General features: G+C 45.1%; 1 protein-coding gene and 2 non-coding genes across 3 annotated transcripts in view; 1 reads left to right on the top strand and 2 right to left on the bottom strand.

Annotated features, from left to right (window-relative positions):
• The window catches only part of LOC140188910 (uncharacterized), an 838,801-nt gene that overhangs the window by 521,937 nt on the left and 304,463 nt on the right, over positions 1 to 12,401 (top strand). The gene's annotated exons all lie outside the window — the stretch shown is intronic.
• On the bottom strand, positions 3,774 to 3,855 carry trnas-aga (transfer RNA serine (anticodon AGA)). Its single transcript has one exon. It is a non-coding gene; the product is annotated as a tRNA-Ser (tRNA).
• On the bottom strand, positions 9,480 to 9,551 carry trnaa-ugc (transfer RNA alanine (anticodon UGC)). Its single transcript has one exon. It is a non-coding gene; the product is annotated as a tRNA-Ala (tRNA).

A 12,401-nucleotide genomic window follows, 5' to 3' on the forward strand; every position in this document is an offset into this window, starting at 1 on the left:
TACCTTGTGCGATCTCAATGCACTGTGTAATGATTTCATCTCCAGGGACAGTATGAACAAGGTTTTCTCTGTATCTCGGTACATGTGTCTAAAATATAACAGTTTAAATTCCCATCGCGGCCGCAGTAGGGAGCCCTGGCTTCCGTTCAGCGCAGCGTTTCCCAGCTGCCAATGAAACACAACAGAAACAAATCTGCCGGATCACTGGCCGCCAGCCTGTCGGTTAACAGCCGGACGCGATCGCCGATGCGCCGCAGAGACAAGTTTTGCGGAAAGTAGGAACAAATGGTTCAATTCTGCGTTGTAGAACGTGACCAACAATCGCTGCTGGGCTGGACCCGGTTTTTCACAATCTACATGACTGGTTTGCATCAGAGAGTCACGGACCATATCAAACACAAAATGTTGGATATATACCGTTGTCAGGACTCGAAGCTGCGCGAGGAAATCCCAATGGATTCCGGGTGCATCGCCAAACAATTCGGCCACGACTGCACACTCCCCACTGATTTCCCTTCTGGCAGTTATTGAAACGGAAGAATGCTGCGCCTGTCCATTCGCCTCTTCCCTCACAACATTGAGTCCCAAACAGGGCCTGACACTTCGATTTCTTATTTCTCTCCATAGGTGCAGACTGACCTGCTGATATCCTCTCGTGTTTTGTGTGCGTTACTCTGATTCTTGTGCAACGAATACCCATCTTCGATCGCCGCCCACCTGGTCTTTGATCCCGTTTTTTGTCTCCTCCTTTCATTACCATAGACTTCCGTGCCGGACATTCCCCACAGTTGTGTTGTTCATATAACAGAAACAAAAGTCCGATGATAACAGTCAGTCACTCAGTTGGTCTCACCAGATCCGCGGCTTTTCTTTTGCCTGATCACGTTCGCCCACCTTGTCTAAAACTGAAAAGTACCTTATTTTCTCCTGTCCCAGAGGTGATGAATGTTTCTCCAACTGAAACATTAAATTTATTTGCCTTTCTACAAATGTGACCGACCCGTGAACTTCGCAGTGGAGCAGCAACTCGTTGCTTTATTTAATTTGCACGTTGATATGAACAAGAAGCGAAACGTCCCGGCTCTTGGGTTCACAGAACGACCCGGAGAGTCGCAGTGAGATCCGTGAGGCAGTACCAGCCAACGGCCACTAGAGGGCACCGAGGGTCCGGGTCCTGTGTAGCAGCGCAGAACATTTCAGAGTTCCAAGTAAATTCATCATCAAAGCACAGATATGCTATCATTAGATGTATTGTCTCGAGAGGATTCACAGTGCAAAGAAACAAAATATAATCAATGAAAAAATCAATGAAAGACGCGCAATCAATGCAGAAACATAACAGACTGAAAATACAAAAACATAAAATAATAATAATATAAAGCTAACCAATGGAACAGCAACATTCCGTGGAAAACATCCCCATGATCTGAGCAGACAAGGTGCGAAGAAGGAAGCTTGTCATGGAGTTTGAGACCTCTTCCCAGAAACAGAGGGGGTTCCCTGTGGCAATACAGGTGTCATGGTCCGGATCGGGGTCCCTTTAAATTTACCTTGTTTATGTTGCAATCTGTTGATTCCCTCTTTTCCCGTGTCCCTCGACTTTGGTGATTAGAAGCAATTAACGCTCGGCTGAACAGGTAGATTATAGTCTCCAGCTTTCAGCCGTTCGGCGCAGGTGCGCCTGCAAAGTCACCGCGTGCCAATGTCATCTGGCCGGAGCAAGCCTTGTCTCCGCCCGAAGCGAGTGCCGGAAATTCGCCTCTCCTCACTGGAGCAAATCTGTCCAGTTACCTCGCCGAAGCGAGCCTGCAAAGTTTCCTCATCAAGGTGGGCCCGTCAGTTAACCCGCCAGAGAGAATCAAGATCCGCTGTCTACTGTTCCCGGGCCGAGTCGAGAGCTCGGCACTAACCGGAGGTTCCAAGCACCATGTCCTGGTTCCGGCGGCATCCAAGTACCACGTCCTGTCTCCGGCGGCATCCAAGTAGCACGTCCACATCCCGGCCCTGGCGGCATCCAAGTACCATGTCAAGTCCTTGCCCTGGCGGCTTCCAGTTCTGAGTCTAGACCTGGCCCTGGCGGTCTGTGATTTCTGTCCTACCCCCTTGTCTGAATCTCTTCTCTGGCCGTCTCCCCTCTAGCCCTCGTCTGCAGCCCCTGCCTGCACTTCGGTCTAATTCCATCACCGGAGCAGATAGGTACTGTCTGGTGTTCATTTGTATTGGTCTTGTCCTTTCCTCGCCTCCGTGGGGCAAGTCTGGCCGTCTTGCCGTTGCCCCGTGGGGAATCATGTCTTATCCTGTCCTCGTCTCCGTGGGTAAGTCAGGCCATCTTGCCGTTGCCCTGCGGCGGGTCATGAGTCCCGGCCCTCAGTTCTGGGAGCCAATTCCGAGTCCTAGTCCAGACCCTTGGTCCCAGCCTAGTCGTAGTCCTCCGTCCTCGTCCAGTTCGCTATTCCTGCTCCTGCCTTGCTCTCCTGATATCAAACAATACACTAAATTTAATTAACCTCACAGGATGTGTCTTGCATTTGGGTCCACTCTTGCTCCCAAAGCCCCCGCCACTGTGACAACAGGGCCAGCTGGTTAACAGAAAAAAATCTTAATACATAAAAGCCCAACAAATTAAAGTCGATAAATGCAGAAAATGACCAGAGACACCAGAAACAATCCAACACATTACAGGATGGAGCAGCAGTTTAACTCAATCTGATTACTTACACAGGGACAGTCAATTGACAAACACCTTTCACCAAAATCTTGCTTTAAAAGACAAACTCATAAAAGACACCATAGCTTACTATAAATACAAACCTGTTCTAGATCAGGGTCAGAGTCGTACTATTATTTTACGACTGATCCGTTATAGGACAATCCATAATAACCGTCTGCATATATAATATTACTGGATTAAAATCAATAACACCGTACATAATCGATATAGACATTGCAAACACACATAATGTACAACAATTAACAAGTGAAAAGCACCAGAACTATGCTGAACTGAAAGACGATCGAGCATGAACGGGGTATATATTGTCCCAATGGTAATATCAACAACTATCATCTCAAAGTCACGACGCAATAGCGTTAAACAGTTAGGCCAGCAAAGCAATATTTCTGTAAATCTGCTCAAAACCACTATACTATACACCAGTAGAATGGTTTGAAGTCCGTAGTTATTGAGGAATGAGCGTGCTTCACTACCCCCGTACTTCAGGCTCGCTTGAGCTGAGAAAATAATAAGAACAATACAAAAATGTCGATAGCATGACATGTCGAGTTTGAAAGTGAGTTGTGGAAACAGTCAGTGTTGGTGTGAGTGAAGTTCAGTGAATTGATCCTTCTGGTTCAAGTGGCGATAACAAATTTAAACATGAAATACATTGGTGCACTGAAAGAGTTTCTGTTGGTTTGATCGTCCATGTACAATATATTAAGTTTATGCCAACATGAATGTAAGCAAAACAGGTCGTGGTAGTGTTCTGTTTTCTATATGTGGATTTTTTTTATATAAATGAACGTATTAGAAACAGCACAGAGCGCTGAAAACGTACAGCGAAGGTCACTGGATCAACAGCGTCCCTCAATAGGCTGGAACGACCAACATTTCGGATACAGCGCCGAACGCGCTGATGGATTGCATCGTACAGCCCACTTGAATAAAAGCGGAACACATGGGCACTTGGTTTTGGAGGCGGCGAACACAGATCGGTGTTTCGACTGGCTTTTTACAATCTGCATCCGTAAGAGGAATCAAGGCGATACATACACGTAGTCGGCAGGATTCGAACCTGCGCGGGGAAACCCCAATGGATTTCTAGTCCATCGCCTTAACCACTCGGCCACGACTACAATTTCTTCAAGCTGGATTCAAATCCCAGAGTCAGATAAACAGGGCTGATCCTGAACTAAAAGCGGGAATTGCTAGAAATATTCAGCAAATCTGTTAGCGGCTGTGAAAAGAGAAACCGAATTCACGTTCAGCTCAATGACCTTTCACCAGGAAATCAGTCACTGAACTGGATGGAGTCTCAGTCAGAGCAGAGCAGGATCGGGAGATGTAGAATCCTTCTGCGGGGATTAAGAAACTGCTCGGGTAAGGAGACGCTGATGGGAGTATTTTATAGGCTTTCGAATTGTAGCCACGGATCTGGTCTACAGTTTACAGCGGGAGACAGAAAAAAACATGTAAGAAAGGCAATGTTACGTCAGAGGGGGTATTTCAAAAGGCATAGAGATGGAAAATCAAGTTGATGAATGCGTGGAATGTCTCCGACATATCTGTTTGGTTGAGCCTACTGGGGAATAAACAATTCAGCACTGGGTGTTGTGTTGTGTATTTTTTGGACTACGTTGTTTTTAAGTTACCTCTAACTCGACTGCAGTCTGGACAGCTGTTGTGAACAAGCCAAGGTAGATAATCCATCAATGGATTAAACTCACAGTAGTAATTAAAACACGCTGCTCTTCAGAAGCGATTGGTGTTTGAATTCTGCTAATGAGTGGCCTCAGAGTGGTCGAAGGCTCCACTGAAGGTTGCATGTAGGACGAAGAGTGTAAAGGAAATGAGGCTAATGTATGTTGGTATTTGCTTGGTGTGGTGAATAATACTCATCGCATTGATACTTCAAGCATATCTGACAAGGGAACTCCAAGTTGCAATTCTTTTTGGTTTTTAATGTTTTAAAAATATTAAACTATGGGATCTGTTATCCAAGACTATTAAATATTATGTGGGTTTAGCTAATGACGTTTTGCAGAATCCATCCCTTTTGGAATAAAGTTTGGAACTGAGGTTTAAATGGATATGTTTTACTTCCCATGTTATTATTGCTTTGCTCTTTGTTCTGATGGTTACACAAGGTATTTCCCCCGGTGTTTTATTTTAAGCCCAACTTTAATAACTTCAGTGTTTGAAAAGCACATGCCATTCTAAAATTTCTTCTTGTTGATTTCATTTAATTTCTTATAGATATGTTGTATTTAAAAATAATTACTGTTAAATTCCTTGATATATGGTATGAAATTGGTTACATGTTATCATGTTTCTTCACGATTTTGTTATGACAATATTTTTAAATCCTTATCGTTATTTTTTGATATAGTCATGAATTCTGTTGTTCCTTTTGTGCTATATTCATTGAGACATGAACAGTAATGTGATCACCAGAACTTTCCGTGTATCGAAAAGGAGGAGATGTTGGCCACAGAAGATTTCAAATATGTAACATAACAGAACTCGAATGGCTAAAGGAGAGTGGAAGAAGACAGATCAAGTGTCTTTGTACCAGCCATGTACTTGGAAGTGAATGTGTAATTTTGTGGAACCGTTCTACATCTTCCATTTTGAGATGAAAATTTTGGTATTTTAAAAGTAAACACAACGTTGCTTCAGGTAAATTGCTGGTTAAGAAATCTTTTCCAGATTAGAAGTTATTGTGAAGTGTTTTTGATATAATATAACATGCAATTGTGTGAATGTTGGGGTCAGTGCCTGCCTGAAGTGATTGAAACTGTCACAATGGGGGGGGGGGGGAGGGGGGCGTAGATAGTGAACACAACAGCAAGACACAGACACTGAAGTACAAGGAACAGGACTTGACTAGGGTAGGGACGTCACAGGATGCAAACAAGGAGCAGGGACAAGAACGCAGACTTGGGCTAGGACATGGACAAGACAGGGAACCCGGACAAGGAGATATACACTCCGAGTTTGGGCTCCAAGCCAGAGTCTGGACAATGACGCAGAACCTGGGTCTTGATTCAGGCTCGGGCCCTAGAACCAGGCAAGGACATGACATGACATGACTACAGAACACGACATAGCTGGGATCTAGAGTCTAGAAGCCTGCAGGCTGGGGTCTTGGCTCTTGAGGCTTGTGGAGGCTGATAACTCGAAGGCTGAAACTCGGAGACAGACTGGGAACTGTACATCAACATAGAGCCGGGACTTATACTTCGAAAAGCCGGGACTCATCTTTAACACACTAACATGAGACAGGACAGTACACAGACAGAGAGCCGGGACTTAACCTTAGACAAGCCGCAACTCAACTTTATCTGCACACCAAGGTGGGACAGGTCCATCTGTCGGGTAACGGCAGAACGACCGGACTTACCCGACAGAGGCAAAGACAAGACAAGACTGGACCCCATGCAGGGCAACGGCAGAACTGCCTGACTTACCCCACGGAGGCGTGGACAAGACAAGACAGATCCCATCGCAGGGAACGGAAGAAACGGCCTGACTTACCCCAACAGAGACGAGGACAAGAAGAGATAAACACCGAAGAACTACAGGAAGTTCCACCTCTGCATCGGGGTTGCTCCAAGTCGCAGTTCGGCCAGCAACCTCAGCTGGCCCTGGGAACGGCCGAATCCATACCACAAAGACAGCTCCGACTACCGACAGCAAGGCTCTATGAAGCGATGATTCTCCAACACAGCCTAAAGATGGGAAGTGGCCACTCCCGCCTTCCACAGGCAGGTTGTTCCTAGGGTATCTTGGCAAGACGAACCAGTAGCCTACACTCAACCCCAAGGCTACTTATATTCCAAGCCCCAAGATGGGAATCAGGTGCCTATGATTAACTCAATCAAAACAAGGGACAGCTGGAAGACCCGGAATACTGAGTCCACGGACTGGACTGTGAACCGGAATGCAGACTTCACGGACCGGACCATGACACAAACTGGTTCCTGAAGTGAACAAAGAGCCATAAATTACCGATTGACGCTTGCTGAGAAGAGGGCAATAAATGTATGCTGACCTGGAGCAGAGTCAACTGAAAGGAGAATTCAAGCCAATCAGATGACCTACAGTCAATGACACTGGAACGGGATAACTGAACTGGAAAATATGAATATAAAAGTGGAAACTTCGAATGTGCTAGCAGCGATAACTCTTTCCTGAAACCCACCATCGCAAGGAAGAACTCCCAAGTCACTGACTAGGAGAAGAAAGGATGGATCACTTGGCCAACTGAGATACCTCAGTTTGGTGATATAGGTGAGAAAATTAGTCTGAGTGAGTATTGGTATAGCGGGAACAGCAGAATTCCTGTCCTAAGTTGTTGGCCCGGTGTCGACACAGTTACGTTGTTGTTTATGCAGAGACATTAAAGTGCGAGTTTTGATTACTGTATTTACAAGTTACAGAGTGAATTTCCTAACCAAGTTCGATAGGACTATCGATGAACAGGAACAAAAATACTCTTCCAGATGCACTTCAAAAATTCCATTTCTTATCTTGCACAAAAAATGATCTGGTTAATTTTGGAGAAGTTGAAATGTCTGATTGCTGTAACCCTATCTACAATATGACATTTCTGTGTGATTTGCCAGCAGATCTGCTCCTCAAAATGGAGAGAATTGCAGTATAATCCCAGCAATGTGGTTGTTGGTGGTTATTTTATTTATTCCTAAACTCAACTCATACTAACATATTCATCGGCTTTTCTAAAGAACATGGACAATCAGAATTTGTTTTCCCATTTGATGATGCGTGAGGCAGGCGCCATTTGCAGCAACAAAACCTGCTGCAGAGTGAGGACTGATCCGACAGAGAGCAGCTCGGGATCTGGTGGAATCACATGGAGCATGGGAGCCGCTTCACTCCTCGAAACTCCCGCAACATGGAGCGACAGTGGTATAGGGATGAGCACAGCTGCCTTTCAAGCAGCTCACCCCGGTTCGATTCCCGGCGATCGCCGTGTGTTGTACCTGTTTTTCAGCACTTGTCACATAAACGCCTCGGTCTGGAATCACTCAGCCACATTACATCCTTCTCTATGAAATGAAAATTTCTGCCCGTAGTTCGTCTGCTATTTTAGCCCAGTGTTTCTCTTTCCGATTTGTCTTAACTCATCGTGTATTGGTCTCGCCCTATCTGAGATGTCCCCCTTTTCACTTCCCACACAACTTCTCACCTTCTTTGACACTGAAAGCTCTCTTTTTCTCCCACCATTTCCAATTAAGTGTAACGATCAGAAAGTTTAATGCCGTGTCATCACTCACAAATGTTTCTTGAGGTGATGAGTGTATCCAGTATTTTCTGTTCAATCTGTTCAATACCAGACACAGCTTCATGTAGCGGAGAACAAGATGTGTTGGACAAACGCTGAGCACAACAGGAATTGTCGTTTTACCCTCGAAGTTTTCAACAAATCTCAGAAAGTGGTGAAGTGAGTGGACGGAAATTTCAGTTAGAAGTACAAGTTTTTCTTTTTAAGTGAAATGTGTGCTGTGTTCACAGGTGACGTGACGGCGATTTGCGGTAAAATACTCTGCTGAATAATAACAGACGATGGTTTCCATCTGTCGGCCTCTGGATAACGGGCCCATCACATTCTCGCAGCGCCATTCTGCTGATAGGTAAATATCTCTGTTCCTCTCCTGTCTTTCTATTTGTTAATTTTGACGCTTTCCCCGTATTATCTACTGTTATGTTTGTTGGATTATTTTCCCTGTCTAATTTCCCTCGTGTCTCTCTCACGCTTTTACCTTCCTCCCCCCCGTTCTCCTTTCCCTGTCCATCACTTCCTGCCCCATCCGGTTATTATCTGGCCTCTGTGCTCCGACCCAGCCGGATATCTCGTCCCCGACATTTCAGCAACGGATCTGATTTTCATTATCATTCTGGCCCTATTCCTACGGCCCTGCAGTCAGACACACTGATTATCTCCCTCTGTGTCTCCTTGCCTTCCTTCTCTCTGTCAGCGGGCTGTTATTTAGGCTATAAACACAGGTGCTGGAAATCCCAAGCACAGAATGCCGGAGCAAATCACCAGGTCAGACAGCATCTCTGGGGAGGAGTAAACAGTCGATGTTTCGTCCGAGATGCCTCCTGGCCCGCTGAATTTCTCCTCCATTTGTGGATGCTATTTCGGTCAATCTCCGACATAACGAGCAGCGACCGCAGTCTGAGGTGCAGCGGAGAATACACGCACACTCCAGGATTTATTTTGTCCAAACCCGAATCTCGTTCACCTCCCAATCCGTCCATATGATCGAATGAAGATCAGAATTCCGTCAGTTTTCAATAGTCCGCAAATCACTGGGTCTTAATGTGAAAGTGAACTGCTGTCGCAGTACTCTCTCTCCTCTGTAGAGTCCTGCCGTCGGATGTCTTGCGATTCTCGTACCAGACGGTTTAGCAAGTGGTTAGAGCTCGCTGAATGATGTTCCTGTGAAATAAATACAGATTGAAGAGGGGTTGAGGAAGTCTCATTGAACCCAGGAAGTGGACACACCGGTGCGCTTTCTTGCTGTTCTTTGTGGCGTTCAGAGGGCGGGTTTGGTGGTCCACTCTCTCTCTCTTGAGGAGCCGTTTATTTGCGGTAATGAGCGGTCCCCTGGCCTAATGAATCATCTCTTTAGTCTTGTCCACGTTGAGACTCAACGCATCATTGTGCTGACTGCAAACCTGACGATTGGATTTGAGCTTTGCAATGTTCAAAATTCAAAGCACACTGGCGTGGAGATGCCGGGGATTGAACCCGGGACCTCATACATGCAAAGCATGCGCTCTTCCACTGAGCTACATCCCCATTTAAAATGCAGAAGTGTTCAGGTCCAAGCCTTCCTGCATATCACAACTGAGCAGTGCAACACAGATAATGGCTGATGGCCACAGTCATTCGGCCCCGAGTCTGCTCCACCATCCAGTGCGATCATACTTGATCCTTCTTTAGTTCTCTTCCCAAACACCATGATAATTTTTGTGGAGTGAAACCAATTAGACTCCAGCAGAATGATCACGGAAAAGGAAACACTTACCACATTCTGAGGGATAATTTCAATCTCGCTGTTCTGTCTATTGAATAGTTTCCTTGTGAAAAAAGATGGACGCTTGACCTCACAATCTACCTGTTATGACACTTCACCTTATTGTTTACCCGCACTGTGCTTTCTCTGTCGCTGTTGCACTTTATTCTACATTTTATTATTGTTTTACCTTGTTCTCTCTCAATGACTGTGTCATGATGTGATGTCTATGAGTAGTATGAAAGAGAAGCTTTTGTCACGTATTGTATCTAGGTACAGCAGCAGAAAGGGAGCACGGACACTAAACACGGGGACACAAAGAGACAGTTCCGAACTCAACGATAGATAGTTCCTTCTCTTGGCGTAGCAATGCTCCACTCTCACTCCAGCGGTTGAACTTGATGGGGATACTGACGAGGTTGCAGGCGACGGTGTCAGGCAGGAAGGGAAAGGAACAGTCCAGCAAACAATCCCTGGTTTGCAGAGGTATTTATGTGGCAGACCGAAATGAGAATAGGGTGCCTCAATTAAGGCACCCAACAGAACAAAGGAGAAAAGAGGAAAACCCAGAACAAGGATCGATAGATCGGACTGTAAACCGGAATGCGGACCTCACGGACCAGACCATGACAATGGGGAGTGTATTGATCCCGGGGTCGGAGAAAACTGGACTATTACTGAAGTAAAATCTGAAACTGCCGGAAATATCCCACAACTCAGACAGCGTCTATGGAGGGAGAATCAGAGTTCACGTTTCAGGTCGGTGACTTTCACCCTGAGCTCTGGGGCTTTGGAGGAGAGAATCTCACTAAGTTGCAATAGTTCTTGGATACTTCCAATCAGTTCTCCTCGAGACTTTTCAGGTGTTAAATTAAGTGTCCTTGGACTTGTGACTTATCAGGATGGCTTCTTGTAAGCTTTTCAAGGGTCAAGGGTTTTATATAGCTGTGCACAGATTCTTTACTGCCCTGCAGTGTATGTAAAATGGCAGCACTAATCTCTCGGGCAACAGTTGGCCCTGATCCTTCCCCAATGAATTTCCAGCCGAGTTATTCTGAGCTATCAAAGACCTTATAAGTTCTGCTGCTTTGTCTGTTTTGTTAATAACATTCCTAGTTTTGTTTAATCCTTCTGAGTCTGCTTGCTACAGCGCTTAGTTCCAAAGATCCAGTGTGACCGTCTTCCTCATCAACTCCCCTTGTAAGCTGCGCAAAAACTCCATTAGACTGGTTAAACGCAAGCTATTATGGACACAGTCATGTTGACTGTCTCTAATCAGGCGTTGCCTATCCAAATATATATGTTCTGTATATGTCCGTTTCTCGAGAATATTTCAACTATTTAACCGTTGCTGATTTCAGATTCAACGGCTTGTAATTTCAAGGAACCTTTCTTAAACAACAGAACAACCAACCTTCTGAACATCGCCCGTGGTTAAGGATATTTGAAATATATCTGCGATGGCCCCTGCTATTTCTGCACTAACCTTCAACAAGGACAAAAGGATACCTTACGAGGCCATGAAGTATTTACACTCCAATTTGCCCCCTCTTTTGCAATCAGAGTATTGCCCATGACCTCACTAAAATTTTATCTTAGTTATATAGATTGTGCGTCCGTTTCCTGAGAAAATTAAAGTAAAAAAAAAATATTTTAAGTTCTCCCTAATCTCCTTTGGTTACATTTACAGATGACCACGCTGACCATCGTGAAGGCCAATGTTGTCCCTCGCTATCCTTTTGCTCTTAATATATCTGTAGAATTCCTTGGGATTCTCTTTCCAGTTGTCTGCCAAAGCAAACTTATACTTTCCTTTCCTCTCCTAATTTGCCCTTTAAGTGTTGTTTGCATTCTTTGCATGATTAAAGCATCATACGTCGCTCGTCCCTGGTGTATCAAGGTACACACTCGTGTCCCAGTCTATCGCAGAGAGCGAAATCCTCAAAACTGTCAAAATATGTAGGCACATCATTCTCATTCCACCGCTGGCTATTAATATCACTTTCTGCAGAAAGAAGGATCAGGTCGCTGTTCTCCATGGCCAGAGACGCCGTGCCTGCATCTGTATCCCACAACCGAGTTAATCATGGGGCGATACATTCCCCAGTCTTTTGAACATTTTTGTCCCGCGTATCCACCTATTCCTCGCCTCGACGCCCCGGTCACTTTGTGTCGTCCCGTCGCTTCCCATAACTGAACAGGCTAACGCGCTTGAGAAGCGGAATCATCTGGGCCAGATGGGCTTCACTGCAGAGATATGAAAGAGGTAGCTGAACGGATGGTGGAAGCATTAGTTGCGTCTTTTCAAGAATCACTAGATTCAGAAATGTTTCCGGAAAGTGGAAAATTGAAACTCTCCCTCCACCTTTAGAAGAATGGAAGGGAGCAACAGCCATATGGCCTGATTTCAGTGTTTAACATGATGTTGGAGTCCATTATTAAGCATTATTTTACAAATAATATATTTTCTTGTTAACTGATTTTTCAATAAGGAGAAAATTCAGACATTAGGTACAAATGGAGTTAGGTGTCCTTCTGCAGGATTCCTCAAATATTGACTTGCAGCTTGAGTTGGGAGTAAGGAGGCAAATACAATGTTAGAAATTCAGTTTGAGAGGACACCGGTACAGTGT

Source organism: Mobula birostris, chromosome 28 (assembly GCF_030028105.1).
Source record: "Mobula birostris isolate sMobBir1 chromosome 28, sMobBir1.hap1, whole genome shotgun sequence".
Classification (NCBI taxonomy): domain Eukaryota; kingdom Metazoa; phylum Chordata; class Chondrichthyes; order Myliobatiformes; family Myliobatidae; genus Mobula; species Mobula birostris.